Below are 24305 nucleotides of genomic sequence, written 5' to 3'. Positions count from 1 at the left end.
CACTGCACATGCTGCTAAGAAAAGGTGACAACTGGGTAAGGGGTGCGTCTCAAGCTAGAACTTTTGAGAAAGCTACTAATCTGCTTTGCTCTAACAAGCTGCTGGTACATTAAGATCCGTGTAAGCGTCTAGTATTGGCCTGTGATGCTTCGTCATATGGAGTTGGTTGCGTGCTCCAACAAGCTAATGAATGGGTAAACGGCAACCTGTTGCGTATGCTTCTAAAAGTATGTCAAAGGCGGAAAGAGCCCACAGCATGGTAGAAAAAGCAGCATTAGCCTGTGTATTATGGGGATAAAAAGATGCATCGGTACCTGTTTGATCTTCGGTTTGAACTGGAAACAGATCACAAGCCACTCATTTCATTTTTGTTTTCGGAAAACAAGGTATAAATACCAATGCATCGTCCCGCGCCCAGAGGTGGGCGTTGACATTATCTGCCTATGATTGTGTCATTCACCTTAGACCTGGCACTCAGAATTGTGCCGATGCACCGAGCCATCTGCCGTTGCCCACACCAGAGGTGGAGATGCCACAACCTGCAGATCTACTGTTAGTTATGGATGCTTTTGAAAGTGAAGGAACCCCTGGCATGGCTCAACAAGTTAAGACCTGGACCAGCCAGGACCCAATATTATCGGTTGTGAAATGTTGTGCCCTTAGTGGTGATTGGTCTGCCATACCCAAGCAAATGGGTGATGAGACCAAACCTTACAACCGTCACAAAGACGAACTATCCATTCCATTAGATTGTTTACTGTGAGGTAATCGTGTTGTTATGCCTAAGAAAGGCATAGAGAAATTTGTACATGATCTACCTGGCACTCATCCCGGTATTGTCATGATGAAAGCCATTGCCAGGTCTCATGTATGGTGGCCTGAAATTGACTCTGATCTGGAATCATGTGTGCATGCAGCTAAGTAAAGCACCAGCAGAATCGCCGCTGAGTCTGTGGTCGTGGCCATCTAAACCATGGTCCAGGATCCACATCGACTTTGCAGGTCCCTTCCTGGGAGAGATGTTTATAGTTGTGGTGAATGCATAGTCCAAGTGGATAGAATGTATAATCATGTCATCCAGTACATCCACAGCTACCATTGAGAGCATTCGTGTCATGTTTGCCACTCATGGTCTGCCCAACATCGTTGTAAGCGACAACGGACCTTGCTTCACTAGTCTGGAGTTTCAAGAGTTCATGACACTCAATGGTATCAAGCATGTGAGGTCATCACCATTCAAACGTCCATCTAATGGTCAAGCAGAGCGTGTTGTCCAAACCATCAAGCAGAGTATGAAATGTGTAACTCAAGGTTCACTGCAGACTCGCTTGTCATGCATATTGCTTAGTTACAGGACAAGACCCCACAGGGGTCCCCCCTGCTGAACTATTGATGGAGAGGTCTCAAGACCAAGCTCTCTCTTGTCCACTCTGACTTGAACGATCATGTTGAATACAGACATCAAAGTCAGCAGTGGTATCATGATCGCGCTGCTGTGTCACGCGACATTTCTATTAACTGTGTATGTACTAAATTATGATCAAGGTCCCAAGTGGATCGCCAGTACTGTTACGGCCAAGGAGGGTAACAGAGTGTTTATCGTCAAGCTCAAGAATGGGCAAACATGCAGGAAACATGTTGATCAGATAAAGCTGCGGCACACGGATGAACCGGAACAGTCTGAGGAAGACACAATCAGTGACCAACCAACCTACCCTCCGTCATCAGAGGGACTCCGTTGTCATCAATGAATCTGGATTTTCAATCCCTGACATGGTCATTGCCACTCCCATCAGATCGGCTACCCAGCCCCCAGTCATAACAGACTCGGAACGCTCACCCAAGGCTGGAGTTGAACTGAGACGATCAACTCGGAAGCGGAAAGCCCCGGACCGTCTCAATTTGTAAGAAGACTGTTACTAATATCTTAAAGGGGGATATTGTCATGTATGTATGCTTGGGGTTACTAGCCACCAGATGGCGCCACTGTCGGAGGTCATTGGGCTGTACGCACGTGTATGCGGCCCAGGTATAAAAGGCAAGCCATCATGTAATGTAATCACTTTGGGCCCTAATAAAGCAGAGCCAGGTTTGTACCAGTGTTGGTTTAAAGTATTCAGTCTATCAAGTTATTACATATATAACAGATAAGATCACCTCTCGTTCTTCTGAACTCCAATGAGTATAGACCCAACCTACTCAACCTATCTTGATAAGTCAACGCCCCTCATCTCCGGAATCAACCCAGTGAACCTTCTCTGAACAGCTTCCAATGCAAGTATATCCTTCATTAAATACGGAGACCAAAACTGTACGCAGTACTCTAGGTGTGGCCTCACCAATATCCTGTACAGTTGTAGCAGGACTTCTCTGCTTTTATACTCTATCTCCCTTGCAATAAAGGCCAACATTCTATTTACCTTCCTGATTATGCAGATATGGCAAGTATTCACTTTTTGTGTTTCATGCACAAGGAGCTCCAGGTTCCTCCGTACTGCAGCACTTGGCAATTTTTCTCCATTTAAATTATAATTTGCTTTTCTATTTTTTTCTGCCAAAGTGGATAACCTCACATTTTCCCACATTATACTCCATCTGCCAAATTTTTGACCATTCATTTAGCCTGTCTATATCCCTTTGCAGATTTTGTGTGTTCTCAAGTGTCTATCCACATAAGTAAATAGGCATAAAATCAAATGTCATGAACGGTCTGGGTGTCAAGACAGATAAGCCCTGATTTAATTAGAAACAGATAAGCTGCTGTATAATTAGGGATAAATACATTCATTGGGACCAGATATATTACAAGAGCACCCAATTTCCCCCAGTTCACAGAATCAAAAGCAAAACCTCCACATCAAACACTTAACTAATCTTAATTCACATACAGGTCAAATTTAGGCTCTGACTAATCACAATAAACTTGGTGCAAAATCCATTTCCTATCATTTTTGTATTAGTTGCAAGTTTCTGTCCAATGAAAGCGGACAGTGTTGACAGACTAAATGTTTTCCTTCAAGCACCTGATGTGAGTGCATTGACTTCCACTATTAAATTGTTATGGAAAATGATTTGCTATTGTTGAAATCCCCCTCAGAAATTGGCAGTGTCACTGCCTCTGGGACTTTCCATGCTAAATTACGAATATTAAAGCCAAGAGGTAATGACGAGCCTATATAAAGCCTCAAAACAACCTCAGTTCGAGCATTGTGTACAGTTTTGGGTTCCACACTGTAGGAAGGATGTTATGGCTTGAGAGGGTACCATGCAGATTCGCTACAATGCTACTTAGTATGAAATAATACAAATACTGTATGAAGAAAGACATGAAAAATTGCAGCTTTTTATTAGAACAATGCAGATTATATGATAGAAGTGTTTAAAAATTATGAAAGGATGTACAGGGTAGATAGCAGACTGTTTGCAGTTGCTGATGAGTCTGGATGAGGGTGCCATAGATACAAAATTAAATGTAATAGATTTAGAACACAACAGTTGAAAGGTTGTGAAATTCGTTTTCAAGGTTATTGACTGAGGCAGAAGCTGTGCCAACATTCAATATTACATTGCATAGGTGGATAAAGGAAAAGAGGATAAAGCGTTCCGGGAACAGGGAGGATGAATGTGGTTCGGACTATTTGCTTGCGTGCAGGGTAAAAGCTGACATGAATTGGTTACATTGCATTGGTGGATAAAGGGAAAGAGGATAAAGGGATACGGGAACAAGAAGGATGAATGTGATTCGAACTATTTGCTTGCGTGGAGGGCAAAAGCTGACATGAATTGGTTGGGCTAAATAGCATGTTTTGGTGTTGCAATTTCTTATCCATTTCTACGATTCTCCTCCCCACCCCTCAAAGAAAGACTTGCATTTATATAGCGCCCTTCGTGACCACTGGATGCCCCAAAGTGCTTTAGAGCCAATGAAGTACTTTTGTGAAGTGTAGTCACTGTCATAATGTAGGAAACGCGGCAGCCAATTTGCGCACGGCAAGTTCCCACAAACAGCAATATGATAATGACCAGATAATCTGTTTTAGTGATGTTGGTTGAGGGATAAATATTGGCCAGGACACCGGGGATAACTCCCCTGTTCTTCTTCGAAATAGTGCCATGGAATCTTTTACGTCCACCTGAGGGGGCAGATGGGGCCTCGGTTTAACATCTCATTCAAAAGACGCATCTCTGACAGTGCAGCAATCCCTCAGTACTACACCAGGAGTGTCAGCCTAGACTTTTGCACTGAATTCCTGGAGTGGGATTTGAAACCACAAACTTCTGACTCAGAGGCAAGGGTGCTACCAACTGAGTCATTGGCTGACTCTGGGGAAATAATGTCTTACTTTCTTGTCCCACTACATCCAGTGGTCTCCACAAAAATAGAAATGGGAATTCAGGAGTAACTTCTTTACCCAAAAAGAGTGGTTCGAATGTGAAACACGCCACCGCAAGGAGTAGTTGAGGCAAATAGCATAGATGCATTTAAGGGAAGCTAGATAAACATATGAAGAAGAAAGGAATAAAAGGATATACTGAGATAGGATAAGAAGAGGGGAGGGCAGGAGGCTCATATGGAGCATAAACGCTGGCATAGACAAGTTAGATCGAATGGCCGGTTTCTGTGCTGTTATAACTATGTGTGTAACAAAGGTTACAGGAAAGTTCCATTACTGCATCCAACACCTTCCTTTTCAGGAGGTGATGACATCCAAGCAATAATCCTAAGCAAGTGGCACTACTGGTTTTCCATGGGATACAAGTGGAACCCTCCCTTCATATTAACTCTGCTGACTCCTTGCAGAAGTCCCAATCTCAGGCAGAATCTAATTACTGTATGGATGATGAAATTACTGCAACTTAATTAAAATCACCTTTAGCAAATAAGTAAACTGTTTAATGTGATTTAATTCCACTTCCAAAAGCAGATTATATGGGTAAGCTGAGTTTTGTTTATCTACACATGATTGGGAGTTATTAGGAACATGATATGTTGTTGATCTCCAATAAAGATGCCAACAGTGCCAATTACTGGACTCATTTCACTTATGGGACGACCTCAAAATTAACCTACATAAGCTTGTGAATTATACAGCTTTCACACACACAAAATAAACTACTGTGGATGCTGTGTTGCATTTAAGATCAGAACACAAGAATTAGGAGCAGGTTTAGGCCATTCGGCCCCTCGAGCCTGCTCCGCCATTCAATAAGATCGTGGCTGATCTTCTACCTCAACTCCACTTCCCTGCACTATCCCCATAGCCCTTGATTCCCTTAATATCGATCTCTGTCTTGAATATACTCAACGACTGAGCATCCACAGCCCTCTGGGGTAGAGAATTCTAAAGATTCACCACCTTCTGAGTGAAGAATTTCTCCTCATCTCAGTCCTAAATGGCTGACCACTTATTCTGAGACTGTGACCCCTGCCTCTAGACTCATTATTACACGTATATGCTGTCAAGATGATTGGAATAATGCTCAAGTTTCAGTGATTTAGTTCTGGCACCGGTGTCAACATGAAGCATTTCCAAGTCATGCATAGTACAGACAGAGTAAAGCTCCCCTAACCATCCCAACAACGCACTTCCGTATGGGCACTCCTGTTCCCACTGGCACCAGTGTTGATTTCACCACTGCCCACTTTCTCTGAGTAATATTCTCCGAGTGATACTGGCAGTTTACGGTAACTTATATTTAGCCCATTTCCATAAATGGGCCCATTTCCATGAGGAACTGGGCTGAAACTGCCCAAGTCATTTCATCATGGAAACTTTCATCCCATCAGTTTGAGCCACAAGCCAGCCATGAAATAGCAACATTTGAATCAGCTGTCTGCCACCCAGTGCTTCAGCTATAATTATGCAACTGGTGATCCTTTCCCTTTATAATACGTGCGCACAAGATGGGGGAGGAGGTCGCCCAGCTTTGTGCAACGAGTTACGACCAATGTGCGCTGCAGTGTGCTGATGCTGCCAGTGCTCAGCAAACCACAGTTTTTAAAGTTGTTGTGAGGATGGGAAAAAAAGGAGTCAAAATGGACATGTATCACTGTTATAATTGCAAGACGATCTATATTGTTCTGGGAGTGGGCCTTCCCGTGGTACATTAAGCAATGTCAAAGTCGCATTTCTGACTTGAATGGCTGTTCAGAGTTAAGGGACCAAGGGTCTAAGTGAGGAGGAGGAACTGAAGGAAATCCTTATTAGGCGGGAAATTGTGTTAGGGAAATTGATGGGATTGAAGGCCGATAAATCCCCGGGGCCTGATAGTCTGCATCCCAGAGTACTTAAGAAAGTAGCCCTAGAAATAGTGGATGCATTGGTGATCATTTTCCAACAACCTGTCGAATCTGGATCGGTTCCTATGGACTGGAGGGTAGCTAATGTAACACCACTTTTTAAGAAGGGAGGGAGAGAGAAGGCATGTAATTATAGACCGGTTAGCCTGACATCAGTAGTGGGGAAAATGTTGGAATCAATTATTAAAGATGAAATAGCAGCACATTTGGAAAGCAGTGACAGAATCAGTCCAAGTCAGCATGGATTTATGAAAGGAAAATCCTGCTTGACAAATCTTCTAGAATTTTTTTTGAGGATGTAACTAGTAGAGTGGACAAGGGAGAACTAGTGGATGTGGTATATTTGGACTTTCAAAAGGCTTTTGACAAGGTCCCACACAAAAGATTGGTGTGCAAAATTAAAGCACATGGTATTGGGGGTAATGTACTGACGTGGATAGAGAACTGGTTGGCAGACAGGAAGCAGAGAGTCGGGATAAACGGGTCCTTTTCAGAATGGCAGGCAGTGACTAGTGGGGTGCCGCAGGGCTCAGAGTTGGGACCCCAGCTATTTATAATATACATCAATGATTTGGATGAGGGAATTGAGTGTAATATCTCCAAGTTTGCAGATGAAACTAAGCTGCGTGGCAGTGTGAGCTGTGAGGAGGACGCTAAAAGGCTACAGGTTGACTTGGACAGGTTAGGTGAGTGGGCAAACGAGTGGCAGATGCAGTATAATGTGGATAAATGTGAAGTTATCCACTTTGGTGGCAAAAACACGAGGGCAGAATATTATCTGAATGGCGGCAGATTAGGAAAAGGGGTGGTGCAACAAGACCTGGGTGTCATTGAAAGTTGGCATGCAGGTACAGCAGGCGGTGAGGAAGGCAAATGGCATGTTGGCCTTCATAGCTAGAGGATTTGAGTATAGGAGCAGGGAGGTCTTATTGCAGTTGTACAGGGCCTTAGTGAGGCCTCACCTGGAATAGTGTGTTCAGTTTTGGTCTCCTAATCTGAGGAAGTACATTCTTGCTATTGAGGGAGCGCAGCGAAGGTTCACCAGACTGATTCCCGGGATGGCTGGACTGACATATGAGGAGAGACTGGATTGATTGGGCCTGTATTCTCTGGAGTTTAGAAGGATGAAAGGGGATCTCATAGAAACATATAAAATTCTGACAGGACTGGACAGGTTAGATGCAGGAAGAATGTTCCCGATGTTGGGGAAGTCCAGAACCAGGGGACATAGTCTAGGGATAAGGGGTAAGCCATTTAGGTCTGAGATGAGGAGAAACTTCTTTACTCAGAGAGTTGTTAACGTGTGGAATTCCCTACCGCAGAGAGTTGTTGATGCCAGTTCATTGGATATATTCAAATGGGAGTTAGATATGGCCCTTACAGCTAAAGGGATCAAGGGGTATGGAGAGAAAGCAGGAAAGGGGTACTGAGGTGAATGATCAGCCATGATCTTATTGAATGGTGGTGCAGGCTCGAAGGGCTGAATGGCCTACTCCTGCACCTATTTTCTATGTTTTTATGTTTCTAAACATCTGTAGCCAGTAGTCTTTAGGTTTGCTAACAACAACTTGGGGAGATCAACCTCTAAGTGGATCTTTATGCTTCCAGAGGTAACTGAACTATTTCATTTATTGAACACTGGATAATACACCTCAAATGCAAATTAACATCCTCTTAAAGCTGTATCAAAGCACTAAGACATCACAACCGGGCATGAAGATCTCAAAGCCCTTTACCCACCCTTTTAGAGCATTAACTGTGGAAGTTTTATTACTGTTAGAATTATTGCATTCTTTTGTCTCTTCTGATGTACTTTACACCATTGGAGGTACAATGAGATTTAAAAAAAAAATCTAATGAGCACAATTGGATTTTCCGCTGAATAGTAAAAGTGCACAAATAAATCATCAGTTGCTGTATTTCCACATAGAAATACTGCACACACTGCCCTGACTGATAGTGTTAAGTCCTTGGCTGTGCACAGTGTTAGATTCGGAGAGCTTGCACTGTAGATTTAGAGGAAAAGATAGAAAGGATGACCTGGCACCAAACTGAATCTTCCTTCCTAAGTTTATCCCAAAGATAGTTGGAAAACCTTAGCAAAAAAAAATTTGTGGCAGCATTATCTCCAGTACAAGAGTTCAGGCTGGAGACTTGAAGTAAAATACCTTGGCTGAGCAGGAGTAGGGCTGCTGATGAGTCACTGTTGTGTTGTAACCGAGTTCTCATCAGGAACCAAGTGAATGGAGACTGCAACCACAGCACAGGAATGAGCTGCAAGAATATGTATTGCTCCACCAAACATCCACCTAATACTTCATTCAGAGGCTTAGTAAATAAGGGATGATTTCCGATGCCACAGTTAATCTTTTCCTTTAAAAAGGTACAATAAGATTTTATCTAAAATTGTGTCAGAAATTATTAACTTTAAAGACTTTACTGTCACAAAGAGTGATAGACCTAAATAATTTATGCAGTTCTGATATACAAGATCATAGAACTGTACAGCAAATACACAGACCATCAAGTCTATGCCAGCTGTTTTTCTCCATGAGCCACACAGTTCTCTTCTGCATACATATATTTGAGACTTCCTGTTTGTCATGCTTATTTCCACGCTTCGTTAACACTGGGTAACACCTCAAGGCAATTACATGTTTTTTAAACATTCACGGGACGTGGGCGTTGTTGACTAGGCCGGCATTTATTTATTTATTTATTTATTTTGAAATTCGTAGCCAATCGTTCCAATTCTTTGTCAAATCACAAACGCCAGAGGTCACCTTGCACACGCCAAGGATCACTCTGCGCCAATGCTCTTAGCCAAAAGGCCTAGAGCCACTGCACCGTTCCTGGAAGTACTGCAATACCAGGTTCGTGCCATGGAGGTGGATGGGTCAGGTCCCCCACACACCTCCGTGGAGGTGGATGGGTCAAGCCACATGGGTCTAGGCCGGCATTTATTGCCCATCTCCAATTGCCCTTGAGAATGTGGTGGCGCACCACATTCTTGAATCACTGCAGTCCTCGTCATGACTGTGCTCCCACAGTACTGTTAGGGAGGGATTTTGACTCAATGACGATGAAGGAACGGTGATATATTTCCAAGTCAGGATGGAGTGTGATTTGGAGGGGCACTTGGAGGTGGCGATGTTCCCATGCGCCAGCTGCTCTTGTCCTTCTTGGTGGTGGAGGTCGCAGGTTTGGGAGGTGCTGTCAAAGAAGCCTTGGTGAGTTGCTACAGTTTATTTTGTAGATAGTGCACACGGCAGCCACATTGCGGTGGTGGTGGAGGGAGTCAATGTTGAAGGTGATGGATGGGGTGCCAATCAATCGGGCTGCTTGGTCCTGGATGGTGTCAAGCTTCCCGAGTGTTGTTAGAGCTGCACTCATCCAGACAAGTGGAGAGTATTCCATCACACTCCTTGTAAATGGTGGAAAGGCTTTGGGAAGTCAGCAGGTGAGTCACTCGCCACAGAATACCCAGCCTCTGACCTGCTCTTGCAGCCACAGTATTTATGTGGCTGGTCCAATTAAGTTTCTGGTCAGTGGTGACCCCAGGATGTTGATAAGAACATAAGATAAGAGATAGGAGCTGGAGTAGGCCATTCAGTCCTTCGAGCCAGCTCCGCCATTTAATACGATCATAGCTGAACTTCTACCTCAACTCCACCGTCCAGCACTATCCCCATTTCCCTCAATTCCCTTAGTCTCCAAAAATCTAGCGATCTCTGACTTGAATGTAAACAACTGAGCATCCACAGCTTTCTGGGGTAGAGAATTCCGAAGATTCATAACACCGAGTGAAGAAATTTCTCCTCATCAGTCCTAAATGGCTGACTCCTTATTGATGGTGGCAGATTAGACAATAGTAATGCTATTGAATGTCTAAAGTGCAACTGTAATACTTATTCTATTATTTTTAATAGACAACACGATCACCTGCTATTCTGTCATCCCGCCATTAGTAATGCTGAGGTTTCAGTTAGCTAGGTTCACTTGCTATTTTAGTATGTTATTAACAAATACAACAACAAAAGATAGCATTACTGCCAACTAACTGAACAATGCCACTAGTTCCCTTTAATAAGAAGTGGAATTATAAATATACCTCACCATTTATAAACAATGAAATAACTCATAGGTAGTATAAAATGTCTGGTTCTGAAAAGACCCATATAATTGTTTTTTTTTTAAACATATTTATGTATCCCAATTCCTTGCCCTCCAGATAAGGCGATATGACAGGACGAGTCCATCATGTGCTGTCTGGTGATAGTAGGTTTGCTTACCTCAGCTATATTTTTTTTTAAAAAAGACCCGAGGTTAATTACTTCACTTTAAAATTACTTTTTAAAAAGGTGGATGCTTCAGGTGATTACAGATTACTCCTAATTCAAAGTTGCTTAATTGAAATCATTGTTCTCTCTCTCTATGTATATAAAACCAAACATTGAATAAAAAGGGAATTAAATCAAAAATAAATTCCAAATTCATCAGGACTGGCACAAATATACAATACAGGCAAGGGAGAAATGATGAGCATATTTATGGACTTGTTTGCAACAAATACCAGATGGAAATCCTCGAGAATATTCGTGTTGCAAAGCACGATTTCAGAAGACCTGCAATCACAAATGTTCATTCATAAACCCAAGTCAACAGCCTACTGGGACCTGTCATCGGATTGCACCACGCAATTGTATGACTCATGTTCGTTCATTCATTCTCCCTCTGGTATATTATCTGGCACAAAATCCCACATAGGGTTAGAGAAGAAGATTACAATTCAGTTTAAGGTTCTCGATTCCCACCCACTCCCTATTCACGATTTGGCGAAAGTTACAAGGAGCACTGCATATTAAATAAACCGTCTCATCAGTGCCTTAATAAAAAACACACTGTTAAAATATGTACAAATATAATTAATTAGGATCTTATTAAAACATTTCTCTCTGCAAGCAATACTTTCCTTTTACTTGTACAGGATTTCCACCAGAATTTATTACAGTACAAATAAATGTCACCCGCATCCTGAAAATGTTTTTTTTTTAATCCTAAACCATGTGACTGAATTCAGTTGATCTCATCGCTATTCGATTGTAACGTTAACAGTTACATCATAAATATCTCCAGATTTTAAAAAATATTATGAAACGGAAAGCTCGGTGAGGTGTGTGTTTTGGTGAGGAATTCTTCAATTGAACAGCAGATGTGCATGGGATGAAAGAGGGTAAAAGAAAAGCCAGGACTCTGCTGGTTTGCCCCCTCTCCCTGTCAGTGTGTGTTTCGATTGCATTGTCTCGTCACTCCCTCCCATACTTGCAGCGAGCTCCACCCAAACAGGTAAAGAAACATTCCTTTCACAATCCGAAACCCTTCGCCTGGATCACCACAAGCCAGCCCTGTTGGAAATCAGAGAGGGAAAGGCGCGGGGTGGGCTTGCCAAGTGCTTTTTGCGCAGGAATGATCCATCTCCAGGCTGACAGGCGGATAGAGATCAGCGCTTAGTGCCAGAAGCTAGCTACACCTTGTGTTTGTTACAGCATTAACCCTGTCCTGGACTCTTGCAGTCGCGGCATCTCTGGTGAGAGCGCCACACAACAGCCAGCCTCTGACAGAGAAAGAGGGAGAGCTGGGCATGGAGAGGATGGTTAAAGTGGCCATAATAATATCCGGAAAACAATCCAGTGCAATACATCACAATGCATTAAAAAAAATATATCACGCTCAAAACACCACATGCAATGCACAAAAAAAATTGATCATTTGACATAAATAATGTCCGGCGCTCCAGCACCAGAGTGGTCATTTTGCCAGGAGCTGCTGTTTGAAACATTTCCTGGGATGTAACAGAATCATGTATCCAGTTACCTCTCTCTTGACGTTCCACAGCAGCTTCTGCTTCGCCTCTTCCTCCGAGCATCCCATGCTTTTTGAGGTGGACATTTCGGCGGTCGGTGAGAGGAGAGACTACATTCAATACAAGAGAGGGTGAGGCGCGGGGAGCGGGCTCCGGCCGCTCTAGGTCTGTTCTCTGTTCCCGGTTCCCGGTCCCCGCTCACAGCTCGCGCCGCCACCACCAGACGCCGCCCGGAGCGCGAGACTGGAGCGCGGCTGACGTCACGGAGGGAGGCGGGGCCCGCGCGCTCATCTGAGCAAGGGAGACACTCCATGTGTGTGTGTGTGTGTGTACATACAGGGAGAGATACAAGGCAGGATTCCCCAGAGAGAGAGAGAGATAGATAGAGATAGAGAGGACAGGATTCCCCTGAGAGAGATAGAGATAGATAGACACAAGGCAAGATTCCCCAGAGAGAGAGAGAGAGCAGGATTCCCCAGAGAGAGAGAGAGGACAGGATCCCCCACAGAGAGAGAGAGGGCAGGATTCCACAGAGAGAGAGAGAGAGGGAGGGCAGGATTCCCCAGAGAGAGAGAGAGAGAGAGGGCAGGATTCCCCAGAGAGAGAGAGAGAGAGGGCAGGATTCCCCAGAGAGAGAGAGAGGGCAGAATTCCCCAGAGAGAGAGAGAGAGAGAGGGCAGGATTCTCCTGAGAGAGGGAGAGAGAGATATAGATAGATAGACACAAGGCAGGATTCCCCAGAGAGAGAGAGATAGACACGGCAGGATTCCCCAGAGAGAGAGGTAGAGAGAGAGAGCGAGAGCAGGATTCCCCAGAGAGAGAGGGCAGGATTCCCCAGATAGAGGGAGGGAGAGAGAGAGAGAGAGGGAGGGCAGGATTCCCCAGAGAGAGGGGGAGAGAGAGAGAGAGAGAGGGCAGGATTCCCCAGAGACAGGGAGAGGGAGAGAGATAGATAGATAGAGAGACAGGGAGAGGGCGAGAGATAGATAGAGAGACAGGGAGAGGGAGAGATAGATAGAGAGACAGGGAGAGAGAGAGAAAGGGTGGCAACCCCCTAGTGGTAGGGTCTCCCAGAGAGTGAACCCCTTAGAGGGAAAAGGACTCCCAGAAGGAGAGACACCTAAATAGAGACGAAGACAAAGAAAGGCAGGGTTCCCCAGAGAAACCCTTCCCCCAGAAAGGCACGGTCGCAGAGAGAGATGTGAGGCAGGGAGGAGGGAGTTCTTTAGAGAGAACACGCAGACTCCTAGAGAGAGCGAAAAAGAGACAAGGATTCCCAGAGACACCCAGAAAAAAGACACAGATAGAGCAACCCCTAGAGAGAGATCCTCAAAGGGGCAGTGGCCGAGAGAGAGAACCACAAAGAGAGAGGCAAGTATCCCTAGATAAAGAGGGCAATCTGAAGATAAAAAATCTGAGTGAACCCTCATAGAATCCCACTCAGTGACCCTCTGAGTTACCCCCAGAGAGGGGGGATCCTTTAAGAGACCTCCGGAAAAAGAGGAGATCCTCCTAGAGAGAGGCAGAAGTCTAAAGGGGGAACCTTCTGGCAGATGCCCAGGGAAAGAAGGAGATCTTCCTCAGAGACCCATAGAGGAAGGGACATGAGCTCTGATAACATGATCAGAGAAAGAAATCAAGAACATGAGCCCAGGAATTGTGTAGAGGCCTCCAGAAAGAGGGGATAATTTAAAAGACCTCGCAAGTGATTATTAGAAGGATATCCTGATAGTCTGCCAGAACAGAGGTTAATTGAGAGAAAGAGGGTCCTGTGTCACCCATCACCCCTGTGCTCACTGACCTACATTGGCTCCTAATTAAGCTGCACCTCGATTTCAAAATTCTCATCCGGTTTACAAATTCCTCCATGGCCTCATCCCTCCCTATCTCTGTTCTCTCTTTCAGCCTCACAACTCCACCAGATGTCTGCGCTTCTCGAATTCTGCCCTCTTGAGCATCCCTGATTATAACTGCTCAACCATTGGTGGCCGTGTCTTCAGCTACCCGGGCCCTAAGCTCTGGAACTCCCTTCCTAAACCTCTCTGCCTCTCTATCTCCTTAAAACCTACCTCTTTGACTAAGTTTTTGGTCTTCTTATGTGGCTCGGTGTCAAATTTAATTGTTTTGTCTTATAACACTACTATGATGTGCCTTGGGACGTTTTACTACGTTAAAGGCGCTATATAAATAAATGTTGTTGTAATCTCTCTTTCTTTGTTTAAGGGATTATACGTCTCTCCATGGGAGTCTCTGATCATTTTTCCCAGGAGTCTCTCAGAGAATTCCACCCACTCTTTCACTTGAGTCTCTGAGGGTCTCTAGGGTTTATCAGAAGAGTGCTGTCTCTGAGCGGACAGGGAATGTGTTACATGAAAGAGGAAGCCAAGCTTTTGGAAGAGAAGTGTGTAGGGATGAGAAATGTCAGAAGATGGTGAGGCCATGTATGTTGAGAGAGGCAGAAGGACTAAGAATGAAGGTAAGAAGAGGCAGTTGTTGCTTAAACTTGCAGGAGACATGGGTAAGTTTTTCAAGAATTGAAAGAAATACCATCTGGGACACATCTCTGTCAGAGAGAGTAAAAACAGCAGGTGGACTATGGAAATAGCTGGGAGGCCAAAAAAGGACACCTTAAATCTGAGGCCACACCAAGGCAGATAGGTCCCCTAGACGGAAGAAACAAAAGTGATAGGACCCCATAACTGATAACCAGAACGACAGGACCTTGAGACTGAGGCTGCACAGAGAGGGAGCCCAAGTTTGAAAGACCACCCAAAGGGACCAGAGATAAACACCGAATCCTGAGACACCAGAGCAGCACCAGTCTCAACCAGGCCAAGACACGATCATTGGGAGATGATCTCAAATGCGAGTTCTGACGCACCTAGCAACACCCAACAAACACAGCTAGTTTGCAAACAGTGGAGAGAATCTTGCCAACCAAAGGCAGAGGCATCGTTCAAAGCCAACATGAAAGAGGGTAATTTATACTGGGTCGGGCGACATTCCTGCTAGACTTACTTACTAGACCAAATGTAGTATGTTTATCCTTAATCTACATACAGATCTAGGACACCTTTCCTGGCCATCAGAATTTCTTGGGTGTTTAAAAACACACGCAATAATTAACGTGAATAACTGTTCTCCTACCCAGAACATGACAACAACTCCCTCTTTTCAAGCTATTCAACTATCAGACGAGCAGGACCGTCAGCAGTCTGGCGGGGACACTGCAGAGGGGGAGTCGCATGCCTGCGAATCCAAAGTCTCTAGTGACATGAAAAGCCCTCACATGAGCACCTCGATATCTCAGTCTGCTCAGGAAAGTGGCTGATTGTTCTCAGACGCTGGTTGGTCAGTGTGGCTGTTATCCCAAGGCTACGTCAAAGCACCAACTGCTGAGAAATGGCGCAAACTGGAGTTAATTGGAAGCTGTTCTGCGTCGTCACAGTTGCCTTGAGCTGACCTGAGTTATGTGTTGTCTCAGATCACCGCACAGTACCGTGAGCTGAGAAATCCATAGATTGCAGAAGGTAGCCAGGAATGTGTACAGCTAAGGGAAGGAATTCAACTAATACTTGCATTTCTCATCCTAGTGTTTAAATCTTTCAATGGCCTCCCAAAATGGCGAGAGAAGGGAAACCAGGGAATTAGTGACCAGTTAGCCTAACATCTGTTGTCAGGAAATTGGTAGAATTAAGGATGGGGTGACTGAACACCTGGAACATGTTCAGTCAGCATGGATACGGTAGCATAGCATGTTATGTTGCTGGACTCGTCATCCAGAGCCCTGGACTAATAGCCCAGAGACATGTGATCAAATCTCGGCAGCTGGGGAATTTAAATTAAGTTAATTCAATAAATCTGGATTTGTGAAAGGTAGGTCATGCCTGACAAACCTGATTGAAATTTTTTTTTAAGGAGGTGACTACAATAGGGGACAGGGGAATGTCTATGGATGTTATTTATATGGACTTCCAGAAGGCATTTGATAAAGTCCCTCATAAGAGACTGTTAACTAAGGTAGAAGCCCATGAAATTGAAGGCAAATTATTGGGAAATTGGCTGAGCGGCAGGAGACAGAGAGTAAGGATAATGGGCAGGTACTCTAATTGGCAGGATGTGACTAGTGGTGTCCTGCAGGGATCAGTATCGGGACCTCAACTATACACAATATTTATTAACGACTTAGATGATTTCATAGAAAGCCATATATCCAAATTTGCATATGACACAAAGATAGGCAGCATTGTAGGCAGTGTACATGAAAGCATATTATAAAGGTATAGCAATAGATTAAGTGAATGAGCAAAACTGCTGCAAATGGATTTCAATGTAAGTGTGAGGCCATCTACTTTGGACCTAAAAAGGATAGAACAGGGTACTTTCTAAATGGTGAAAAACTAAAAGCAGTGGAGATCCAAAGAAACTTGGTGGTCCAGATACATAGATCATTAAATGAACCGGTACAGAAAATAATCAAAAAGGCTAATGGAATGCTGGTCTTTATATCTAGAGGACTAGAATATATGGGGGTAGAAGTTATGCTGCAGCTATACAAAGCCCTGGTTAGACAACACCTGGAGAACTGTGAGCAATTCTGGGCACCACACCTTAGGGAGGATATATTGGCCTTGGAAGGAGTGCAGCGTAGGTTTACCAGAATGATACCCAGACTTCAGGGGTTAAATTAAGAGGTGAGATGACATAAACTAGGGATGTATTCCCTAGAATTTAGAAGGTTAAAGAGTGATTTGATCAAAGTTTTCAAGCTATTAAGGGGAACAGATAGGATAGGTAGAGAGAAGCTATTTCCGTTGGTTGGGGAGTTTAGGATTAGGGGGCATAGTCTAAAAATTAGTGCCAGAGCTTTCAGGAGATAGGAAATTAGGAAACACTTGGTAGAAGTTTGGAATTCTTTCGCAAATGGCAATTAATGCTAGAATAATTGTTCATTTTATAAGTGAGATTGATAGATTTTTGTTAACCAAAGGTATTAAGAGATATGGGCCATAGGTGGGTATATGGAGTTAGGTCGCAGATCAGCCATGATCTCATTGAATGACTGAACAGGCTTGAGGGGCTAAATGGCCTACTCCTGTTCCTATGTTACTTTTAAACCAACCCCTCTCCCATTCCATTCCACCCACTCTGACCTTTTGCCCATCCCACCTGCCCCACTCTGGAATTCCCTCTCCAAACACTACCCACCCATCCCATCTCTCCATCTCGCTCCTCCTTTAAGATCTACTTTAAATTCATCTCTTTGACCAAGTTGGTCACCTTCCCAATATCTCCTGGCTGCTGGCCCTTTATTTTTAATGAAATTTCTGTGAAGCTGTTAGACAAACACAAATAATTCACACAGCGACCTTCTTCAAAAACGTTTCCAAATGCTTCACATCCAGTGAATTATTGTTGAAGCGAGTGCTGTTACATAGCAAAAAGCGATAGCAATGTCCCACTCAAACAAAACATTGGATAAGCATTCTTCTGGTCTCTGTTTAGCAACATTGCTTTTGTGAAGATTTCCCTTGTTTCATGTTTCAATTTAAATTATAAATTGTTAGAAATTCATTAGAAATTAATGACCAGAGGAAATGAATGTATGATATTGTTTGCGCAGCCACCAGAGATCATATATTTCCTACGTTGCTAACACAGAGCAGTTAGAGGAAATATATTTACCATGTTGTTTGTTAATGCTTAGCAACCAGAGGGAAAGTATATTATGATTTAACCATATAGGGGCCAGAGGAAATACATTTAAAATGTTACTAACAACATAGTAACCCCAGGGGAAGCTTTCCTTCTGTCCCCTCCCTCATGGTGAATGACCAGCTATTTTTTGGGGTTGAGGGAGGAATGTTGGTCAGGGGAGACCATTCGGTGTCAGTGGCAACTCTCTGAGCTGCATAAGAACATAAGAAATAGGAGCAGGAGTAGGCCATTTGGCCCCTCGAGCTTGCTCCGACATTCAATAAGATCATGGCTGATCTAATCTTGGCCTCAACTCCACTTCCCTGCCCGCTCCGCATAATCCTTAACTCCCTTATCATACAAAAATCTGTCTATCTCCACCTCAAATACATTCAAAGACCCAGCCTCCACAGCTCTCTGGGGTAGAGAATTCCAAAGATTCACAACCCTCAGAGAGAAGAAATTTCTCCTCATTTCCGTTTTAAATGGGCGACCTCTTATTCTGAAACTACGCCCCCCAGTTCTAGATTCCCCCATAAGTGGAAACATCCTCTCTGCATCTACTCTGTCAAGTCCCCTCAGAATCTTATATGTTTCAATAAGATCACCTCTCATTCTTCAAAATTCCAAGGAGTATAGGCCCTGTCATGTATGTAACCTTCATGTAACTGTAACCTTTATGTAATAACACTGTACACTGTATACACCGAAGAAATGCACACCTTAACCATAGGGGGTGAACTTGTGGGAGACACTCCTCACCTGGTCATCCAGGTATATAAAGGGAGGTCCCACGCAGGGTCAGCACTCCTTGGTCCTATGAATAAAGGTACAGGTCACAGAGTGACCATGTCTCCAGTATGTGCCTCGTGTTGATTTGCAGTAGAGTGTAAGAACATAACAGGCCCAACCTCCTCAATCTTTCTTCATATGACAACCCCTTCATCTCGGGAATCAACCTCGTGAACCTTCTCTGAACTGCCTCCAATGCAAGTATATCCTTCCTTAAATAAGGGGACCAAAAATGCACGCAGTACTCTAGGTGTGGTCTCACCAATGCCCTGTACAGTTGGAGGAGGACTTCCCTACTTTTATATTCTATCCCCCTTGCAATAAAGGCCAGCATTCCATTTGCCTTCCTAATTACTTGCTGTACCTGCATGCTAACTTTTTGCGTTTCATGTACAAGAACCCCCAGATCCCTCTGTACTACAGCATTTTGTAATCGCTCCCCATTTAAATAATTTGCCTTTTTATTTCTCCTATCATTGTGGAAAACCTCACATTTTTCCACATTATAGTCCATTTGCCAATTTTTTGCCCACTCACTTAGCCTCTCTATATCCCTTTGTAGATTCTTTGCGTCCTCCTCACAACTTGCTTTCCCACCTTTCTTTGTATCATCAGCAAGTTTGGCTACATTACACTTGGTCCCTTCATCCAAGTCATTAATATAAATTGTAAATAGTTGAAGTCCCAGCACTGATCCCTGTGGCATCCCACTAGTTACAGTTTGCCAACCTGAAAATGACCCATTTATCCCGACTCTCTGTTTTCTGTTAGTTAGCCAATCCTCTATCCATGCTAATATATTACCCCCAACACCGTGAACTTTTATCTTGTGCAGTAACCTTTTGCGTGGCACCTTATCGAATGCTTTCTGAAAATCCAAACATACGACACCAACTGGTTCTTCTTTATCCACTCTGCTCGTTACATCCTCAAAGAACAAAGAACTCCAGCAAATTTGTCACACATGATTTCCCTTTCATAAAACCATGCTGACTCTGCTTGATTGCATTATGATTTTCTAAATGTCCTGCTACTACTTCCTTAATGATGCACTCCAGCATTTTCCCAATGATAGATATTAGGTTAACTGGTCTATAGTTTCCTGCTTTCTGTCTCCCTCCTTTCTTAAATAGGGGTGTTCCTTTTGCGTTTTTCCAGTCTGCTGGGACCTCTCCAGAATTCAGGGAATTTTGGTAGATTACAACCAATGTATCTACTACCTCTGCAGCCACTTCTATTAGACCCTAGGATGCAGGCCATCAGGTCCAAGGGACTTGTCCCATTAGTTTGCCTAGTATTTTATCTCTAGTGATAGTGATTGTTTTAAGTGTCCCCCCCCCCTGCCCCCGGCAATAGCTCCTTGATTATCAATTATTGGGGTATTTTTAGTGTCCTCTACCATGAAGACCGATACAAAATATTTGTTCAAAGTCTCTGCCTTTTCCCTGTTTCCTATTATTAATTCTCCAGTCTCATCCTCTAAGGGACCAATGTTAACTTTAGCTACTCGTTTCCTTTTTATATACCTGTAGAAGATCTTACTGTCTGTTTTTATATATCTTGCTAGTTTTACTCTCATATGCTATCTTCTCTGTCTTTATCATTTTTTTAGTTGTCCTTTGCTGGTTTCTAAAAATTTCCCAATCCTCTGGCCTTCCACTGTCCTTCGCAACATTGTATGCCTTTGTTTTCAATTTGTTTTCAATTTGGTACCAGCCTTTACTTTCTTAGTTAGCCAGTGATTGTTCATCCTTGTCTTAGCACTTTATTTCTCACTGGAATAAATCTTTGCTGAGAGTTATATCTCCTTAAATGTTTCTCACTGTGTTTCTACAGTTTTACACTTTAATATATTTTCCCAGTCCACTTTAACTAACTCTGCCTTCATACCTTTGTATTTACCTTTATTTAAGTTCAGGGCACTAATTTGAGACCTAGCTTTCTCACCCTCAAACTGAATTTGAAATTCTACCATGTTATGATCACTCGTCCTAAGAAGATCCTTCACTACAAGATCATTAATTAATCCAGACTCATTACACATTACCAAATCTAAAATAGTTTGCTCCCTGGTTGGTTCCACAATGTATTGTTCCAAGAAACCATCCCGCATACACTCTATGAACTCTTCCTCAAGGTTACCATTGCCAATTTGATTTGTCCAATCAATATGAAGATTAAAATCATCCATGATTATTGCTGTACCTTTCTTACAAGCATCTTGGACTTGCAACCATTTAGCCTTCTGAAAAATATTGAGGCCAGAATCAAAAGGTGAGAAGTTAACATGCCGCATACTTTCACTAATGGAAAGACCCGCGTGGGGCAGATTTGAATAAGATTTTATTTTGATTCAGGAAGTCGGGTAATTCCATCTCTCGGAGTGGACGTGAAAGATCCTGCGGCCACTACTGGATCAAAAATAAACAGGCTGTATGATGGTGGGTTTTTTTGAGTATTGTAATTGTATTTGATCCTGCTAATTCTGAGAATAATAACGTTGTTGAATAAATCGGTGCCCAGGGGCACCTGGATGTGAATCCTTCCTCAACTTTAAACAACAGAAATACGAGAGTATTTTGTAAGTGTTCAGTAGATGGTTAATCTTCCATTCTCATGGATCAATTAAGAACATAAGAAATAGGAGCAGGAGTAGGCCTTTTGGCCTTCAAGCCTGCTCCGGCATTCAATAAGATCATGGCTAATCTTCTACCTCAACTCCACCTTCTTGCACAGATTCTCAAAGTAACAGCTTTTATGAAGGTTGCCAGTGTATAATTTAAATTATCAATATGTTATAAATGAAGGATTTACAATACATGTGCCCCATACTGCTCATTTAATTAGCTACATCATGTCAATTATGAATCACCATTGATAACCTAACTGTTAATGATTCACCAATGTGATCCAGTTGTTGACTGATGTGTCTTTAACACATTCTATTTTCGTGCAAAGTAAAACCAACCACGTCAAAAAGCCTCACCGTTTAGGATAAAGAAACTGCAGCTTAAAAAATGTCTATTTTTGTTTTCACACCAAGTGGTGCTACTGCTCCAGACCCACAGTCGCTGCCAGTACGAGATGTGAAGGAAAGCCAGGTAGTGAATGAAACAGTCATATCTGTATGAATCATTTATTTCATATTTTGCTTACAATTGTACACGATATGGCTGTAACATTTAGGGCTGCAGTAAGAATTGCTTATAAAGGGGGAGATGTAAGAGTCAGGTGAACCGCATTTCAAACTTAGCATGTTTTGCTGAGGGGGAAAAAAATTGGGACAGAGACCCAGTTCCTTCAGATACTTTTCCTACTTTACTGACCCCTCTTTCCCTCCTCCGAAAAAGATTAGACACTGATATAGAATCGTAGAATCATAGAATGGTTACAGCACGGATGAAGGCCATTGAGCCCGTGTTGATTCTCAGCTAGTCCCACTCCGTCGCCCAGCAAATTTTTTTCCTTCAGATACTTATCCAACTTCCTTTTGAAAGATAAAATTGAGTCTGCCTCCTCCACCCTCTCAGACAGCGCATTCCAGATCTTAACAACTTGCTGCGTAAAAAAGTTTTTTCTTACGTCGCCTTTGGTTCTTTTGCCAATCACCTTAAATCTGTGTCCTCCAGTTCTCGACCCTTCCGCCAATGGGAACAGTTTCCCTCTAACTACTTTGTCCAGACCCCTCATGATTTTGAACACCTCTATCAAATCTGCTCTCCATCGTCTCTGCTCCAAGGAGAACAACCCCAGCTTCTCCAGTCTATCCATGTAACTGAAGTCCCTCGTTCCTAGAATTATTCTCGTAAATCTTTTCTGCAGCATCTCTAAGTCCTTCACATCCTTCCTAAAGTGTGGTGACCAGAACTGTACTCCAGTTGGGGCCAAACCAGTGTTTTATACAGGTTCATCATAATTTCCACACTTTTGTACTCTATACCTATATGATGGTGGACTTCACTCTGCAGTTAAGAGGTAGCGCCCCTCAAAGGCCAGTGGTTGAAATGATTGATCATTGGCACGTCATTTATCCAGATTGAAGGCAAACCCCAGAGCACCATATCATTGGCCAATTATTCCCCATTAATGTTTAATTCGTGATCCAAACACATGCGCCTGGAAGCCAAGTAGGAACCGCTCCCAAATTATTGCTTTTAGTGCTTCATTGGCATAGACTCAAGCTGTTAATGCCTGTGGTTTCTTGTTACAGCTGCTGCTGATGCCAGACGGATGGCATCAAAGCAACTTTCAAGACAGTGGCTGTAAAACTCAGGAGATTACATGGAGAATAATGATTGCAAACCAGTACGATTGTGGATGGAGGCCTTGGGCCAAAGACCGCCCTAAGTGGAGGAAGAGCATCTGGGAGGGCGCTGAGTACCTCAAGAGCATGCAGAAAACAAGCGCAGGCAGTGGAAGGAGTGTGCGGCAAACCAGACTCCCCACCCACCCTTTCCCTCAATGACTGTCCCACCTGTGACACAGAGACTGTAATTCCCGTATTGGACTGTTCATCATAGGCAGTCCCTCGGAATTGAGGAAGACTTGCTTCCACACTTAAAATGAGTCCTTAGGTGGCTGAACAGTCCATTACGAGAGCCACAGTCCCTGTCACAGGTGGGACAGATAGTCATTGAGGGTAAGGAAGGGTGGGACAGATTTGCCGCACACTCTTTCCGCTGCCTGCGCTTGATTTCTGCATGCTCTCGGCAATGAGACTCGAGGTGCTCAGCGCCCTCCCGGATGCACTTCCTCCACTCAGGGCAGTCTTTGGTCAGGGACTCCCAGGTGTCGGTGGGGATATTGCACTTTATCAGGGAGGCTTTGAGGGTGTCCTTGTAACGTTTCTTCTGCCCACCTTTGGCTAATTTGCCGTGAAGGGGTTCCGAGTAGAGCGCTTGCTTTGGGAGTCTCATGTCTTGCATGCGGGCAATGTGGCCCAACGGAGCTGATCAAGTGTGGTCAGTGCTTCAATGCTGGGGATGTTGGCTTGGTTGAGGACGTTAATGTTGATGCGTCTGTCCTCCCAGGGGATTTGTAGGATCTTGCGGAGACATCGCTGGTGTTATTTCTCCAGTGACTTGAGGTGTTTACTGTACGTGGTCCATGTCTCTGAGCCATACAGGAGGCAGGATATTACAACAGCCCTGTAGACCATGAACTTAGTGGCAGATATGAGGGCCTGATCTTCGAACACTCTTTTCCTCAGGCAGCCAAAGGCTGCACTGGAGGCAGTGTTGAATCTCGTCATCAATGTCTGCTCTTGTTGATAAGAGGTATGGGAAATGGGCTGCTTTGTCCAGGGCCATGCCATGGATCTTGATGACTGAGGGCAGTGGTGTGCGGCGAGGACGGGTTGATGTTGGACCTTTGTCTTACGGATGTTTAGCGTAAGGCCTATGCTTTTGTACACCTCAGTAAATATGTCTACTATGTCCTGGAGTTCAGCCTCTATATGTGCGCAGACGCAGGCGTCGTCCGCGTACTGTAGCTCGACGACAGAGATTGGGGTGGTCTTAGACCTGGCCTGGAGACGGCGAAGGTTGAACAGGTTCCCACTGGTTCTGTAGTTTAGTTCCACTCCAGCGGGGAGCTTGTTGACTGTGAGGTGGAGCATGGCAGCGAGGAAGATTGAGAAGAGTGTTGGGGCGA

General features: G+C 43.8%; 1 long non-coding RNA gene across 1 annotated transcript in view; it reads right to left on the bottom strand.

Annotated features, from left to right (window-relative positions):
• Positions 1–12352, bottom strand: part of LOC139226340 (uncharacterized) — a 105766-nt gene extending 93414 nt beyond the window's left edge. Inside the window, exon 1 of the long non-coding RNA XR_011587240.1 lies at positions 12176–12352. This is a non-coding gene — a long non-coding RNA (uncharacterized lncRNA). The remainder of the gene's footprint in view (positions 1–12175) is intronic.
• Positions 12353–24305: the final 11953 nt, after the last annotated feature.

The sequence above is a fragment of the Pristiophorus japonicus genome, chromosome 16 (assembly GCF_044704955.1).
Source record: "Pristiophorus japonicus isolate sPriJap1 chromosome 16, sPriJap1.hap1, whole genome shotgun sequence".
Classification (NCBI taxonomy): Eukaryota; Metazoa; Chordata; class Chondrichthyes; family Pristiophoridae; genus Pristiophorus; species Pristiophorus japonicus.
Note: the sequence above shows the minus strand (reverse complement) of the source record. Positions and strands in the feature narration are given on the sequence as shown.